We start from the raw sequence: 17,484 nt of genomic DNA, 5'->3' as shown, positions 1-17,484 counted from the left end.
AAATTTTCTCTATTGGGAAGTAGTTGAATATATACATTGCTGTATTGAGCTAAAACATATTAGAATGTGCTTTTATTTACAATAAAAATGAAATAAGGCTGTGTTACATTGGCAAGCTTTAATGGGAAATGTATTTGTCACCCTAGGCAAACTGAAAAGGCAGGTATATTGAATTCAGTAATGCTGAGTAATTAAGCCTTCACTTATAACCCTTATATTAGAGAATTCAACTTAATAAGTCATTTTCCAAGTGTTTGTTAATGTATCAAAAGGATTTATACGTTTCACAAACGGGGACTCAAGCTAAGCTAAAGATTTATAAACACAACCAATTCACTAGAGAAAGAATTTTAAGCTTGTTTTTCTTGTTTTTCCAAACCTAACTCTTTCATGGAAAAAAATAAAGGCAATATTATAAAATAGATGAGAGTACAGGGTAATTACCTTAAGTGACATTGAGAAGCCTAGAGCTCACCTGGTCCTCAATATTTGATAATCCATGTCACCCCTGGTTTACTTCCACAATTCCCTTAAAGATTGAAGAGCTGTCTGAATACCACAATCTTAGTATATTATATTTTGTAAGGAAACCTGCCCACTCAAGAACATCTTCTGTGAGAGCCAATCCATTCAGCATGTTAGGAAGTTTCCTTCCACGTATGATTTAAGTCCACGTGGTCCAGTGGATTGGACAATGTATGAACACATGATTTAGGTGGAAGTTATCCATTTATTGGTTGGAAATCAATAAGCCTCTTTCAATTGAGAATTCTGATTGAGATGAAGAATATAATAGGGATGCATACTGGATGAGCAAAGCCATATAGCCTCCATAATGTTATAAAGAATAATATTGTTGAGCCACAGGCAAGCAATGGAGATGCAAAGAGTACAAGAGTAAGGGAACAAGTGTTGCCCTGGAGTGAGAAAAATTGATAAAAAGCCACTGCCTTGATGTTGGACAGGCTCTTAGTTCTATGTTCAGTCTTTATTTTCTGCCCTTGGATTCTACACTGTACATTTCAAGTTTATTTACAAATGGTTTTGACTACAGAAAAAGCAAGTGTGTCATGCCATTTTTGACATATTTTGGGAGAAATAAAGTAAAAACTAGTTTTTCTTTTCTTTTTTATTTATTTTTATTTTTATTTATTTATTTATTTTATTTTTTGAGATGGAGTTTCTCTTGTTGCCCAGGCTGGAGTGCAATGGCACGATCTTGGCTCACTACAACCTCCGTCCCCCTGGTTCAGGCGATTCTCCTGCCTCAGCCTCCCGAGTAGCTGGGATTACAGGCGTGTGTCACCACACCCAGCTACTTTTTGTATTTTTAATAGATGTGGGGTTTCACCTTGTTGGCCAGGCTGGTCTCGAACTCCAGATCTCAGGTGATCCACCCACCTCGGCCTCCCAAAGTGCTTGGATTACAGGCGTGAGCCACCGCACCCAGCCATGAAAACTATTAAGATAGTTTTACAAAGTAGTTTCTGAGCTACATGTAAAAACAAAATAAAACAATTTACTAACAGCTCTGCAGCTTTCATAATTAAGCAGTCAGATTTCCATGTGGCTGAGAATTTTTAGCAGTCTCTTCCGTTAGAATTTGCCATGCCCAAAATGTCCCATGCTGTACAGTTAAATGATTGATGTTTGAGTAATATCCAGTTTGAAAGTTGACTTTAAATGTTTCCTTGAGGGGAAAACATGCTTAGCATTTCATTATAAAATTATCCAAGCTTTCCTCTCATTTCTATGTTCAAATTCAATGCATGAGTTAAAGCATCTAAGGCTTCCTTTGAAGCAATTTATATATTTGCTCTAAGATTTCAACTAGTCCTAATCTCAGAGGATCACTTCATTGGAAAAGTTGTACAAAAGTAAAATGAAATGGAGATTAACTATACTAAATTGTCATGTTGAGCTTCGTGATAAATTTAGTTACAAAGATATTATTCGAATTGGAATTAACTGCAAATTTTCTAGGTATGTAAATGAAAGTGGAGTGACATTATTATATAAGCCTAGAGTTATGACCATCAAAATACATGATATAGCAATACAATAATTTAATGTTGACTTAGGGAGTAATAAATCAGATATTTTATTCAACAAACTGTGATTTTTAATTATAACATAAGAATTATAAAATAATATTTAGAAGTAATTGTTTCTTAGAGTCAACAAAAATAATAGTTGAAAAATAAAATTATATAGGATGATTATATTGTGAAAATTTACATTAAAAATTAAAATAATAAATCACCTTTGGAAACTACTTTTATTTAAAATATCAGGAATCCAGAAAATTGCAACTTTTCTTGATCTACATCATCATTTTTACATGAAATTTTAATTCCAAAACCATTGCAAAGATTTATTATTTTCTTAGTAACCATAGTGTTAAGTATCAAACAGCTTCTGTGAAAGTACAATAGAATACAAGCATATACTAGATGTATTGTTTTCTGCATTTATGCATGAACAATAAGATTTTTTAAATTCTTGACTTATTTGTGGAAATATGATAGAGACAATTTTATGGTTTGGTTTAAGGATTATTCATTTCCACACTTAGATGAGGTAATTTTTTCTTTTCTAGATAAACTCTAATTCCACTTTTTTTCATACGGTATACACAAATACATGCATATATATGTTTCTGTTAAACAACAGCAGTAAGATTTTAACAAATTATTTACCTGCCTTTCTGAAAAGTGTCTATTAATGTCGTTATGAGCCTATAAGGGAAGAGAGGGACTGTATTACAAAGGAACAGAAATGATCCAGTAGAGTATGAATACACCTGGATTCTAAGAATATTGGGCTATTGGGTATTGGGATGTAGACTGGGATAAAAGAGTATACCCCTATCAGAGCACTGTCAGTTTCACTATTGATATGGTGCAAACACATGATAGGATGGTTCAAGCACAGACGTCAGGAGTAGAGTAATGTCTGGGCCATATCTAATAACAAATAAATCAGAATCTGGACATGGTATGTAGGCATTTGTTTCTTTAAAAAATTGCCCCAGATGATTCCATTGTGAATCTAATGTTGAGAAGTAATGTGCTCAGTCATTTTCTTTGAATTCATTCTGCCTGAGATATCTAGAGTTGTTTTGGTTCTCTTCCAAGAAGAGAGACTGGGACTCACTGATTTTGGTGATATTCAGTTGAACTATATCCTTACTGATTCTATTCATTATTGTTAGAGAGATGTTAACATCTCCAATGATAATAGTGGATTTATTTATCTGTTCTTGCAGTTCTGTTTTCACCTCATGTGTTTTTGACAGCCTGTTACATGCAAACACATTAAGGATTGTTATGTTTTCTTGGAAAATTAAACTCTTTGTTACTATGTAATACCCCTTTGTATCCCCGTATAATTCTTCTTTCTTTGAAGGCTTTTTGTTGGAAATTAATATATTAATCCAACTTTCTTTTAATTAATATTATCATGTTATATATTTTTCGAAGTTAACTCTCAAGCTTGTCCACAATGAGCTTCCAGAAATTAATCAACTACATATTAAAGTTTTCTACTCCATTACTAACTCCTATGGGGGCTCCTGGGATCTTGCTCCACTGAGCTACAATTCTTTGCATTTTCCCATCTCTCTAATTTAGTGGAGATTTAGGGTGGGGGCAGCAGTTTTTCTGTGACCTCAGTCCTCTAACGGATCTAAAATGAGTTGTTGATAGTCTGTTTGTACAGCATTTTTCTTGTTGTAAGGATGGGAGTGATGATGTCCAAGCTTCTTACATGCTCGAATAACTGACATTTTTTATTATATACTTACCCCATGGTGGTAAAAGAATGCTATAATTTTTGGATCCACAGAACTAAAGTACTAGGAGAGGGAATTTTTCACAGGAAAGATGGTTGCTACTGGGAAAAAAAAAAAGATAGTCTTCTCTGCTATCTCTGCTAGACTCTCTGAACTCTCTTCCTTTCTCTGGAGTCGAGACACACAAGCCTCCTTTTAGTTTTGAGCTTTCACTATGCTTTTATCTTAAAGACTTTGCCTACTACGTCCCTCTTCCTGAGAAAGCACCTTATCCCCTCAATTACCTAGTTAACATCAATTATCAAATCATACTTCTTACTGAAGGTCAAGTACCACCTCTAGAAGAAATCTTCCCTAAGAACAGCCTACATATAGTTAATTCTGTGATCCCTTTTCTTACATCCTTCGAATACTCTTCCTTCACATGACTCTTCCTTCACAGTCTTTAGCCAGATAATACATCACAGGGAAACAGGGAGAACATGATTTGGCCATTCACTCTTACCTTTGCCTAGCCCAGTGCTGGGCAAATAATAGACTTTCATTATATATTTTTGAATGAATTAGTACATCCAAGTAAAATAATTGATGTTTTGGAATTATCTAAGACTGTTAAAATCAGTTAAATATAGTTAATGTGAAGCACAAAACAGTAAACAAAATTAATGTAATATACATGTTGATGTTACTATTTTAGATAAAACAAAATAATTTACAAATTCTTTTCAATAATTCAATTAATGTTTGTGAGATTTGATTGAAAACAAATCTACAAATGCTTTGTTGTAAACAAAAGGTAATCCTTGTAATAAGTAAAAATAAATTAACATAACAAATATCGATTTACAGATAGACAAAAAGTGCTTTCTAGATGAAAAGAGGATTATTAATAGTTGGCATAAGAAATCAAAAATTAGTTCAACAATTAGTCATGTGGAAATGTCAAATATTGACATTAATGTGATAAAACAAGAGTTTCTGCAAATAACCTCCCATCCCTGATGTGAGTCTTTCAGGCCATTCTATAGTTCAACTAGTTCCTAATAACACAAAAACAGGAAAGATAAAATCCATCATTTCTCTTTTACTACGCAGATTCCTCCTGTAGCTGTCATACAGAGTGTGATTTATGACTTGCAAGTTGTGCTATGGAGCTTGACAAGTAAGTTTGATTGCATTTAATATTTTCTTTAAACCATTTTAGATCTTCTCTTTGACAAGAATTTCACCTATTAGTGTTCTCAAAATGTAAAATGGGTAACTTAATGAGAACAAAAGTTGTACCTTAAGGTATATTTGCATTATCTACATACTCGCAATTAAATCTTAACAGTTCAAATATACCTATTTGTAATAGAAGCTAACAGTTTTCCTCTTGAATTGTTTTAGACACCAGAAATTTTTAGCCCTAATAAATAATGTTCAGCTTCCTAGTCACAAACCAGAGAGCAAATTTCATCGGTTTAGAATGGTTAAAACCAACATAGCTGCAATATTTTTATTTTTGTTTTAAAAATTTGTTTAATCAATCAGTAAATCAATCAGAGTTGACCATTATGTAATCCACAGACCTTGAAATAATGAAGATACAGTTCTCTGCAGATAAATATCTATATATGGTTTTAAGATGAATAGAAATTATCCTGAAGATCGTGAAGAAAAAGTATACCATATAATATAGCAAATAAAAATAATAATAGTTATTAATTTTTCTGCTTATTATGTTCCAGAATCTGTAACTAAGCATTTTAGAGCATTATTTTTTTTAATTCACACAATAATCCCTTGAGAAATATACTACAATTATTATCTTTATTTCACAGTTATTGAAAATGAGACACAAAGAGGTTAAGAAGTTTTTCCAAGGTCAGGCAGCTAGTGTGACTTAGCAAGGGTGTAGTTAAGAAAAAATATGTCTTTCTTATCTTACAGGAAATTTGGAAAAGCAAATAACTAGGTTCTCTTTTTAATTAAAAAAAAATATTGAAACAATACACAATCCTTTGTTGTTCATGCTCTATAATATTATTATCTCTGCTGACAGCAAAAGCTAAGAATAGAAAATATTTCTGACCCAAGTTTGTAAATTATGAATCAACCCGTTAAATAATCAGAATAGGCTAACAAGTGGTATTAAATGTAATTATTCAGTTGAACTATGTCCTTACTGATTCTATTCATTATTGTTAGAGAGATGTTAACATCTCCAATGATAATAGTGGATTTATTTATCTGTTCTTGCAGTTCTATCTGCAACTTTATCTAGAGTTGTTTTGGTTCTCTTCCAAGAAGAGAGACTGGGACTCACTGATTTTGGTGATATTCAGTTGAACTATGTCCTTACTGATTCTATTCATATTGACTGTCTTCTTCTATGAATTGACTGTTCAAGTCTTTTGCCCACTTTTAATTGAGTGATTTATCTTCTGCATAACAATTTGTAGGATTTATTTATTCTCCATAGAAATCTTTTGTCAGGTCTATGTATTTCAAATATGTTATCTCACTGTGACATTTCTATTCATTTTTAATTGGGATAAAAACATAACTTGTGATCTATCCTCTTAATAAGGTTTTAAATGTACAATATAGTACTGTTAAGTATAGGCGTGATGTTGTACAGAAAATCTCTAGAATTTATGCAACTTACACAACTGAAACTTTATACCCATTGAACAGCAACCCTTCTTCCTCCTTCCCCTAACCATTCTACTCTCTATTTCTATGAGTTTGACTATTTTAGAAAGCTTATATAAGTGAAATCATGCAGAATTTGTCCTTCTGTGACTGACTTATCACACAGCATGATATCCTCCAGGTTCATCTATGTTGTTGCAAATGGCAGAATGTCCTTCCTTCTTAAGCTGAAAATATTCCATTCTATTTATACACCACATTTTCTCTATCCATTCATGCACTAATGGACATTTAAGTTTTCAAATTTTGTTTTTTTGTGAGTGATGCTGCAAAGAACAGGAGTGTGCAGGTAACTCTACCACATCCTAATTTTCATTCTTTTGGACATATGCCCAAGAGTAAGATTGCTGGATCGTATAGTTATTCTAATTTTTGTTTTCTTGAGGAACCTCCATACTGTTATTCAGTGGCTGAACCAATTTACATCCCAATTTACAAGAGTGTACAACCGTTCCAGTTTCTCCATATCACTGCCAAAACTTGCCATGTCTTGTTTTGTTTTATAATGGCTCTCCTAATGGGTGAGAAGTGATATCATATTGTGGCTTTCATTCATATTTCTCTGATCATTAGCCATGTTGAACATCTTTTCACATATCTTTTGGCTATTTGTATGTCTTTGAAGAAAATTTATTCAGTCACTTTGCCCCGCTTTTTAAGTTGCTTTTTCTGTTGTTGTATAAGGAGTTCCTTATATATTTAATGAGGTTTTTTGAATAAATGAATATAAGTTTAATATAGTAAAAACATTAATATAATTTTTATTTATATGTTTAATACATTCTGTGCTCCAGAAAAAAATCATTGTTTATCTCACTCAAGATCATTATGATGTTCCTCAAAGTATTCTTCTAGAAACTTTAGCATTCATATTTAGGTCTGTGATCCATCTTATATCAAATTTTGTGAATGATATCAGTGAGATATTCAGATTAATGAAAATGCTAATTATAATAGATTCTCAGGTCCTAGCCAAAGGTTTGGTATATTAGGATCTCTTGAGATCTAGGTTATTTAAAGGTAATAGACAATCAGCATTAATGAATTTGTTTTCTTTTTCTATCTGGTAGTTCTTAACCTTTGTTCCATATCAGAATCAAGTGGTTTGCTTGCTTGCTTCATTTTGTCTTTGCTTTTAATAGCACTGCCTCAATGATAACTTTAAAAATTCTAATTTGATAACCTGAACATCAGGATTTTTGGAGGGGGAGGGGACAGGGTCTCACTCTGTCACCTGGGCTAGTGTACAGTGGCATGATCATAGCTCACTGCAGCCTCGAACTCCTGGACTTGAGGGATCCTTCTGCCTCAGTCACTCACGTAGCTTGAATTATAGGTGTGAGCCACCATGCCTGGTGACATTGGGATTTTAATGGGTTGCTGGGTGAGTCTAATATAAAGCCAAGTTTAGGAATCACCGACAAGTTCCAGAAGCCTGGAAAAATGTATACAGGAAGATAGAGGTTAGTGTTACTCTCTCCTTGGAAGAAAACACCTGAAAAGATTTATTTATTTATTTATTTATTTATTTGGAAACAACATTGGAAGCAGTTTCTGCTCTGCCTCTTTAATCCCTTGGCTAATACAATGTTGAGTTCTGCTCAGTCTCACTATTAAGTCTTGTAGGGTGAATACATCTTTACTTCAATTTTCATCCACTTTATCTTCATCTCGGAGAATTATTATCTGAAAAAAGTTCTCAATATCAAACTAATTAAGTAAAATACATATAATACATTGTAATAATTCAACAAATATTGCTTGTGGTGTCATACTTACTTTACACTTGTGAGAAATTTAAGGAAAATTTTAAAATAGTTTTACATTATTTTCATAGAAAAATCACAGTAAACTAAGAACTCTGGAAGTCCACATTTTACTATGTTGCATTATTTGAAAAGAAAACTAATGTTGAAGCATCTGACTACTTCAAAAGACAGTTCACTATTATTTAGTGAAAGGAGTTGCATGCGAGAATTTGAAATAGAATTTTTAACGTTGACTTAGATACTTTCCCTAAACATATTAGACATAAAAGTAAATGGTATTTATGTATTATTTTATAAGATGCTATAATTTTAAATTTAAAAGTCTATGTAGCTTTTTCTGAAGGAAGTTGTTCTACCATTGTAGAAACAATTTGGGGGCATTTCTCTTACTCGATTGACTCTTTTCTTATCCAGATGCTACCCATTTCAAGATTGCACAAACTCCACTTCTATAAGGGAACTCAGCCCACAAGGCTTTCATGTACATCAGTAACATCTATATCTTTATTGTACCACATATGCCTTGCTCTATCAGATGAAATTGTGTACCACAAAGTCAGGATCATATCTCAACTCTTCTGTAAACTCCGCAATGCACAGCATAGTGTTACTCATGGAGAAAATCAAATACTTGTGATTGAAATGGGTTAACATTCTTCTCACATTAAGGAACATACTTCTTTTATTGTACCTGTTGTTATGCAGGGTGTAAAATGTATTCTTTTCTCCAGAGTTGATATCAAAGGTTAAAAAAATATGAAAATTGAAGATAAATTGGGAAACAAACAATTTATGGAAGTCAGAACTATGAAGTAAATTTCAGTTCATGGTTATTTGGTAGAAATACTAGGTTGGAGGGTATCGTTTACATTTGAGACCAAATTAAATATTATTTAATAGATTGCTTTCATATGTAGTTGAAGGAAAGCATGCAGTAAAAACCTAGCTTGACCAAAAACCTGACTTGCACTTGGCAAAAATTGTGGTGGAGCCAGAAAGAGAGAGAGAGAGAGAGAGAGAGAGAGGGAAAGAATGAAGAAAGAGAAAGAATAACCTCTACCCTGTGGGAAAGTCTTTCCATTCCAAATGACACAAGTAGAGAATCTGATGAATCTGAGCCTAGGAAAGTCAAAAAGGAAGCAGACTGGTATCCAGTCATTGAAGACAATAAACGTGAGCACTAAGAAGACATGACTAAATAAATGTCACGTTCTGGACAACTAAACTGATTACTTGTCTTACACTGAAGTAAAGAGAGACTGAAAATTTCTGCCTCAACTCTCCCTATCAACTCAATACCTTGGAGTCTAACATAGTTTTCCAAATAAAAAGATAATGAGGCAGAAGATGACACCATGTTTATTAAATTTTCTAGTTCGTATTGAATAGGTCCATCTGAATTTGAAAGTCAAGGTCTCAGGGAACTATTTCTAATGTGCTTTTCAAAGAGCTCATATTAAAATAATTATTTTATATGTAATTAGCAAATAATTAGATATGAGGCTTACAAATGACATATTTATGTTCATACAATATGGCTAATGTATGGTAACAATAGCATTAAATCTATAAATCTATGATGGGAGAATTACTAAAAAAAAAAAAATAGTAGGTCTCCCAATCCATGAGCATTGAATGATTTTCCATTTGCTTAGATTGTTAGTTTTCAGCACACAAATCTTACACACATTTTGCTAAATTTATTTCCAAGGGTTTATTTTTATAGTATTGTGAATATAATTATTTTCTTAATTTTTTTTAAGACAGAAAGTGTCTTGCTCTATCTACCAGGCTGGAGTGCAATCATGTCTTGCAATCACAGCTCACTGCAACCTTGAACTCCTGGGCTCAAGCAATTCTCCTGCCTCAATCTTCTGAGTACCTAGGACTGAGAGGTGAATGCCACCATGCCTGGCTAATTACAAAAATAAATAAATTTGTAAAGAAGATGATCTCTCCTTGTTTCCCAGGCTGGTTCTGAACTCCTAGCCTCGAGTAATCCTCCTAACTTGACCTCCCAAGGCACTGGGATTACAGGCCTGAGCTATTAAGCCTGGCCACTTCCATTTCCTGATGGCTTTATCAATGTTTTCTTCATTGTATTGACTATAACTACCAGTGCAATATTGGATAGAATTAGTGAGAGTGAACATTATAGACATCTTTGGCATGTCACCAATTTTGAGGGGATAACATTCAGTCTTTCACCATTAGATGTGCTGTAAAATATAGTGTTTTTAGTTGTTTGTGTTGTTGATGTCCTCTATCAGGTTGAAGAATTTCTATTCTATATTTTAAATTAATTCATGTTAGAGTCTGTCAAATCCTTTTCCTGCATCATTGAGCTAATCATTTCATTTTAGTTCTTTATTTTATAAGGTAGCATATTACATTAGTTACTTTTTAAATACAAAAACAATCTTGCATTTCTGAGATTAATTTCACTTAGTCATGGAGTGTAATAATTTTTATATATGGTTGAATTTAGTTTGATAATATTTTATCGGAGATTTTTGTGTCTGTATTTGTGAGGTATATTGATCTGTAATTTTATTTTTATATTTTTCTTTAAAAGTTTTTTTTTTCCTTTCTTTCTTTTTTCATTTTTGCTTTTGAATATAGGCCTTATAACATGAATTGTGAAGTTTCTCTCTTTTTCTATTTTCTGAGTATGGGTATCATTTTTTTTCATTGAATATGTGAAATAACTTACCAGTGAAGTCATGTGGTCCTATATATTCCCTTATAGAAGACTTTTAATTGCTAATTAAACATATTTATTCAGATTTTCTATTCATTTTTGTTTCTGCTGTGGTAATTTATATAGTTTTAAGACTTTGTACCTTAAATATAAGTTGTATACTTTGTGGTCACAAAGTGTTTTATAGTATTTCCCTTGTAATTCATATATTTGGATGGGGTGGGGGAGGGTTGGTAGTAGTAATCTTTGTTCCTGATTTTGGTAATCAACATGTTATCTCTTTTTTCTTTTCTTTCTTTCTCTCTCTCTCTCTCTTTTTTTTTTTTTTTCTTTTTTGAGATGGAGTTTTGCTGTTGTCACCCAGGCTGCAATGAAATGGCAGGATCTGGGTTCACTGTAACCTCCACCTCCCAAGTCCAAGCAATTCTCCTGCCTCAGCCTCCTGAGTAGTTGGGATTACAGGTGCCCACCACCATGCCTGGCTAATTTTTGTATTTTTAGTAGAGTGGGGGTTTCACTATGTTTGTCAGGCTAGTCACGAACTCCTGGCCTCGAGTGACCCACTCACTTCGGCCTCCCAAAATGCTGGGATTTTAGGCGTGAGCCACCGCGCCCAGCCTTTTTTATTATTTATCATGTAAATATTTCTCAATTTTGCTTATCTTTTCAAAGATTCAAACTTTGGATCATTAAACTTCTTCATTGTTTTTTGTTTCATTTTCTATTTGATTGATTTCTGCTCTAATCTGTATTATTTCTTCATTTTTCTTGCTTTATGCTCACTTTAGTCTTCCTTTTCTAATTCCTAAAGTTGGGAGAATGAATTATTAATTTAAGAACTCTCTTTTTAAAATAACCTTTAAATTTTGATGTGATTGTAGATTTACTTGCAGTTGTAAGAAATAATATAGAGAGATATCTTGTAACCTTATCTCAGTTCTCCCGATGGTAACATCTTGCAAAACTATAGTACAATATCATAACCAATATATGGAGATCGATTTAGTCAACATACAGAATATTTCCATTGCCATGGAAACCCTCATGTTGTTCTTTCCTAACCACATCCATTTTCCTCTTTTTCACCTCATCTTTAACCCTTGACAACCACTAATCTTTCCTCCATTCTCAGAATTTTGTCACTTCACTAACGTTATATAAGGGAAATTCCACATCGCATGATCTTTTGTGATTAGATTTATTTACTCAGCATAATTCTCTGAAGAGTTATGGAAGTTGTTGCCTCTATCAATAACTCGTTTATTTTAGTTGCTAAGTAGTGCTTCATTGCATGAATGTAATACATTTTGTTTAAACTTATTCCCTCCTTCAAAAATGTCTGGGTTGTTTCCAGTTTGGGGTTATTAAAAATAAAGCTGCTCTGAATATTTGTGTAAAGTTTTTGAATTAACATGGTTTTTAAAAAATTACTCTGCTGTAAATGCTCAGGAGTGAAATTCTGAGTCATAACATCATTGCATGTTAAATTGTTTGTTTGTTTTTTAAAGAAAGTATCAAATTGTTATAGAGAATGGCTTTGTTATTTTACGTTCCCATCAACCATGCAGGAGTTATGTAGTTTCTTTGCAGCCTTGCCAGCACTCAGAGTTGTCATTATTTTTATTTTAACTATTTCATTGTGTATATATTGAAATCTCGTTGGAGTTTTAATTTTTCATTTCCCTAATGGCTAATGATGTTGACATCCTTTCATGCTCTGATTTTCTAAACATATATTCTTTTCAGTGAAAAGTATATTCATGTCTTTTGCCCACTTTCTAATTTGACTTTGTTCATTCTTAAGTTTTGAAAGTTTATACATTTTTTTTTATACTAGTTTTTTTCAGACACATGGCAAGCAAAAGGGGAAGGAAGGAACACCTTTAAACAGTCAAGTTGAGATGAAGGTCAAGGTTTCCCATTAGGCCTCCTTTGCCACACAAAAAGTAAATACTCTGTTTTCAAGATAAAGCAATGAATGCCAAGAAATACTCAGACTATATTTATGTACTAATCATAAAAGTGAACTATATTATTTAGATAATCAGAGTTAAGGCAGAGCAAAGGAAACTGCAACTGTGGTTCTACTATCTTCAACTCTCATTGCTAATTGTATTCATGAGATAAAAATCATGACTAAGAAAACTAGGACAACTGATGTTTTACCCAATTTTAAACAATGTATCCAATTACTGAAGGGGAGTCGTATTGCTGGCAATCTTTGTTTTGTTTAAGTTGCTTTGTTATCTAATGGAGTTTCATAAGAGATCTCTTTCATAAAAAATAAATGTTTAACAGACCACCCCTTAGGGCACAAGAACAACCAAAATAATCCCCTTCCAAAATGCTTTTTCTTTTGAAACTCTTGATCTTCGTGTATACATCTAGGGTTGTAAAATGAAATGGAAGGTACTTAAAGAAAATGTCTATCTGGCACATAGTTGTCACATTTTTTCTTATTTGTACTTGATCCGTATCCAGCTCTGTGTATGAATGGATTAATACTAGCCATTATTTGTTCTGCCAATAAGCAGTGGCAGTTTTGTGGTGGTGATACTATCACAGTGGGCTAAAGAAGGACATCAGGTTTGGGGTTTGTTTTTTGTTTCTTTTTACCTTTATCTTACAGGGTTTTTTTGTTTGTTTGTTTGTTTTTCCTCTTACCTAAATCTGGTCCTCCATTGAAAATGACTTATTTTACCTTTCACTTATATTCACTGAAATGACACTTGACCTAATATTTTTGAAAATTATACCAACATTTATAATGATTGACTAGAGAAGCAATATGGTATGATGGTTATAAGCATAGCTCCGATTTCAGAGCTCCTATCTTTGAATACGTACAATCACACAATGGATCCATATAGTAACTATTAAAATGTACTCTGCCTGAGTTTCATCTTTCATAAAATAAAAATAATAATAGTGTTTTACTTGTATGCATCTCATGATAATTAAATTGCTAATAGATATGTCACCAGAATACTATGCCTTCAATAAATGCTAACAATTATTATTATTACATTAGAAAAGTTCTTTCTTCGTGTCACTCACCTGCTATTAACCTATAGTGCCTTTTCTGTAGCTCACTCACAGTTCTCTGTACAGCCATTGTGAGCAGCTGTATTATATTCATTTCATTAGCCGTATTTGTTCAAATCTTTGCAGGGCTCCTACTAACCTATGTAACCCTCAGAGCTCCAAACAATATTGTCTTATCATTATCTTTCTACCTTTTCAAATTCCCTTGACTTTATCCTTAATTTTCTTTTTGTCTCTTCTAACCTGTACTGTTATTCTTATTAGATTATTTAAAACATTTTTTCTTCAAGAAAGTCTTCGCAATTTATCAATATCTTACTCAGAACTGTTTTAATTCATGCTCTCTTACCATTATTTGATATACATTTATTTATAATGAGTGGTATATTTTAATTTATTTTCTCTGTTTTTTTAACTAAATAAGAATGTTCTTGAGAAAAGATATTTATTCCTTCCATATTTTCCTATAAACTCAAAAGTCTATTAAACTGTTAACTACATAGAAAATATATAATACATGCTGGAGACAAACTTATTTATAATAAAAATATCTTAGTATCTTTATATGTGGATGATATTAACAAAATTTTTCTCTTTAGTGATATTACAATTGCCTTTAAAAGGTCTTGTTATTCATTAATGTCTCTAAGTGCTTTCCAATAATAACTGAGAAGAATATGTGATTGAACCTTGAGAGTTTCACAGGCTTATTCTACTTCTGAGATGAGATGAGAAGCCATAGACTATCTCTCAACTGTGATTGTAATCATAATTGATCTCAGAATTAAAAGAGGAATTCTGCTTTCCTAGGTCTTAAGCTTATTGTTCTTTATTACCCATTATTTCACACTTTGCAAATGACTGGGCATTTTGCCAGCAATCACAATGAATAAAATGTGGCTTCAGTGGCCTATTGTTGTGCTGAATGTCTTTGCAAGTTGCTGGCAAACATGGTTTTATTTTACATACTGTTATATGAAGTACTTTTTTTAAATTTATAGTTTGCCAATTTATTCATACATTTCTTAATATCTCATTTTCATTATTAACAGATTTATATACAGTGCTTCACACTTATCTGTAAAATAGTGAATTCTACATCAAAAATATTTACCAAGAGCACTGGTGGATAAAGTGACTATACTTCCAAAGCAAAAATCATCCCTCTTTAATTTATCAGTTTAGATGGAAAATGTTTAATGTTACTTGTAAATAATGGACCAACAAAAATCCACCCATGCTACCTTTTGAATTTTTATATGCAAAATAGAGTTGTGTTAGACTGTCTGGAAACTGATGGATCTGCTCTATGTAAAGGCATGAGGTGATCAGGAATACTATATATTCTAAGGATATGGGAGTTTTGAAAATTCTCTCATACAATATGAATGGGGAATGCATGTGTACTTGTTTTTATATATATTCTATGCATGTGTACACATGCATTAACTACTTTCTGTGTTAGCCTGCCACAGTGGCATGAATGCTGGGAGAAGGTACAGGACCCCTGGTTCATAGACAAGGCCTTTATTTCTCAAGGCACAGCAATGCACATGAGTTCCTCATTCTCATTGTTCCTTTTAACCCAAAAGTCTAACAAGACAAAGTAGAGGAACCTGGATTTACATCAGAGCTGAGTTACTCTAGGCTGAAGGAGCCCAATCATTTTTTCATGAGCTGTAGGCAAACCTGCCCAGGATTTGCCTTGGAGGGAGACATCTTTATTACCAATAGGTAAGAAAATCTATTCTTGCTTTAGGGGGAAATACTTAGTCTTTCAAAGTTGTTCTCTATGCAAAGATCCTTTAAAAGATAGCCTAGTGCAGAACAATATTGTGCAGAAATGCAAAAGACACTTGGAAGACTGTCTCCTAACACCTGTCAAGTGCAGACTACTACACTAGGTATCAGGGAAAGAAAGATGAAATTATATGGGCTTCATGGAAATTAGCAGCTCACTTAAAAGAAGCATGAGTGGAAAGTTAGTTATGGTAACACAGGAGAGGAAATGTTACCACAATGTTTACAAGTCTAGGAGGTCAGGGAATACTTCTCAAAATTAATACCTGATAAGAGTTTTGATGTAAACATTCTCAAAACACTTCTATGTACATGTCTTTCTTACTCTCTTAGGGGTTCTGGGTTATACAAAAGTCAAGAATTTCAGGGCTTTGTATTAAAAATTGCTCAACATATATTTCTAAGATTTTTTGCTATCAGTATCCTCCTGTAGCCAAAATTTCTTAAGGTTTCAAGATTATATAAAGATAATGAAAACTAATCGGATTTAGACACTTTGCTTAGACACTTGCTTAGTCTTTGCTTAGACACTTTGCTAGTAGGATCTTGGAAATTATCTTGAAAAATATAAGAAGATTTTAATAATAATTTTATTTGCAAACTCTTGCCCATAACGATAATGTTTTATAATTTTATATCCTTCTATTCTTATTTGAATATACAATGTTCAACTAAAATCACTTATAAAAGAAGTAGGAATATAGGAAAGAACTATTTGGCCTTTGGGGAATCTTATTTCATATCTTGTTGCCTATGGCCTCCAAAGAGGAATTTGTAGATCTCTATTTCCCTGCAAGATGATCTATTATGGTGAATTATAACTTCTATGTCTCATTTTATCTCATAATGGATAAAGAAAACTTGGAACATATATACCATGGAATATTATGCAGTCATAAAAAAGGATGAGTTCATATCCTTTTCAGGGACATGGATGAAGCTGGAATTCATCATTCTCAGCAAACTAATGCAGGAACAGAAAACCAAATACCACATGTTCTCACTTATAAATGGGACTTGAACAATGAGAACACACGGACACAGGGAGGGAAACATCACATACTGTAGCCTATTTGGGGTTATGGGACTAGTGTATTAGGAGAAATATCTAATGTAGATGACAAGTTGATGGGTGCAGCAAACCTCCATGGCTCATGTAAACATATGTAACAAACTTGCACTTTCTGCAAATGTATCCCAGAAATTAAAGTATAAAAAAATTCCATATTTGCATATTTTGATGTACATATTATATCAGTATAGCTAGATATGTAAAAATTTTAAGAGTAAATATATATAAAACATATATTAGTCTTTGATCAGAATTGTATTACCAATATAAATAAAATATCATTTAGAATACAAAATTCCTGACTCTTCAAATGATTTAATATTTATCAATATTAATAACTATTTAAATGCTCTTTAGCTGCCCATCACCATAGTAATAATAGGAATAATGGCAGCTAATTTTAACTGAGTACTTCCTAACTGTGGCCCAGTTACAGTGAAATAAACACTATTAGATTCACCCCATCAATTTATTACAGCAAGCCTATGAAACATACTGTAGTACTAAGTCAGTATTATATGTGAAAACCTCGTGGGAAGGATATGTATAAAACTTGCTCAAAGTTACCCAGCTAATAAAAGGCTAGGAGAAGATGAAACACCTATAT

At 32.7% G+C, this 17,484-nt stretch overlaps 1 long non-coding RNA gene across 1 annotated transcript in view; it reads right to left on the bottom strand.

The window, feature by feature from the left end:
- Positions 1-3,924, bottom strand: part of LOC105550321 — a 7,857-nt gene extending 3,933 nt beyond the window's left edge. The window contains exons 1-2 of the long non-coding RNA XR_001007689.1: positions 3,806-3,924; positions 2,700-2,738 (exon numbers count right to left, since the gene is read on the bottom strand). This is a non-coding gene — a long non-coding RNA (uncharacterized LOC105550321). The remainder of the gene's footprint in view (positions 1-2,699; positions 2,739-3,805) is intronic.
- Positions 3,925-17,484: the final 13,560 nt, after the last annotated feature.

Source organism: Mandrillus leucophaeus, unplaced genomic scaffold, assembly GCF_000951045.1.
Source record: "Mandrillus leucophaeus isolate KB7577 unplaced genomic scaffold, Mleu.le_1.0 Scaffold477, whole genome shotgun sequence".
Classification (NCBI taxonomy): Eukaryota; Metazoa; Chordata; class Mammalia; order Primates; family Cercopithecidae; genus Mandrillus; species Mandrillus leucophaeus.
The sequence above is the reverse complement of the archived record's forward strand: the minus strand, read 5'-3'. Positions and strand labels throughout refer to the sequence as shown.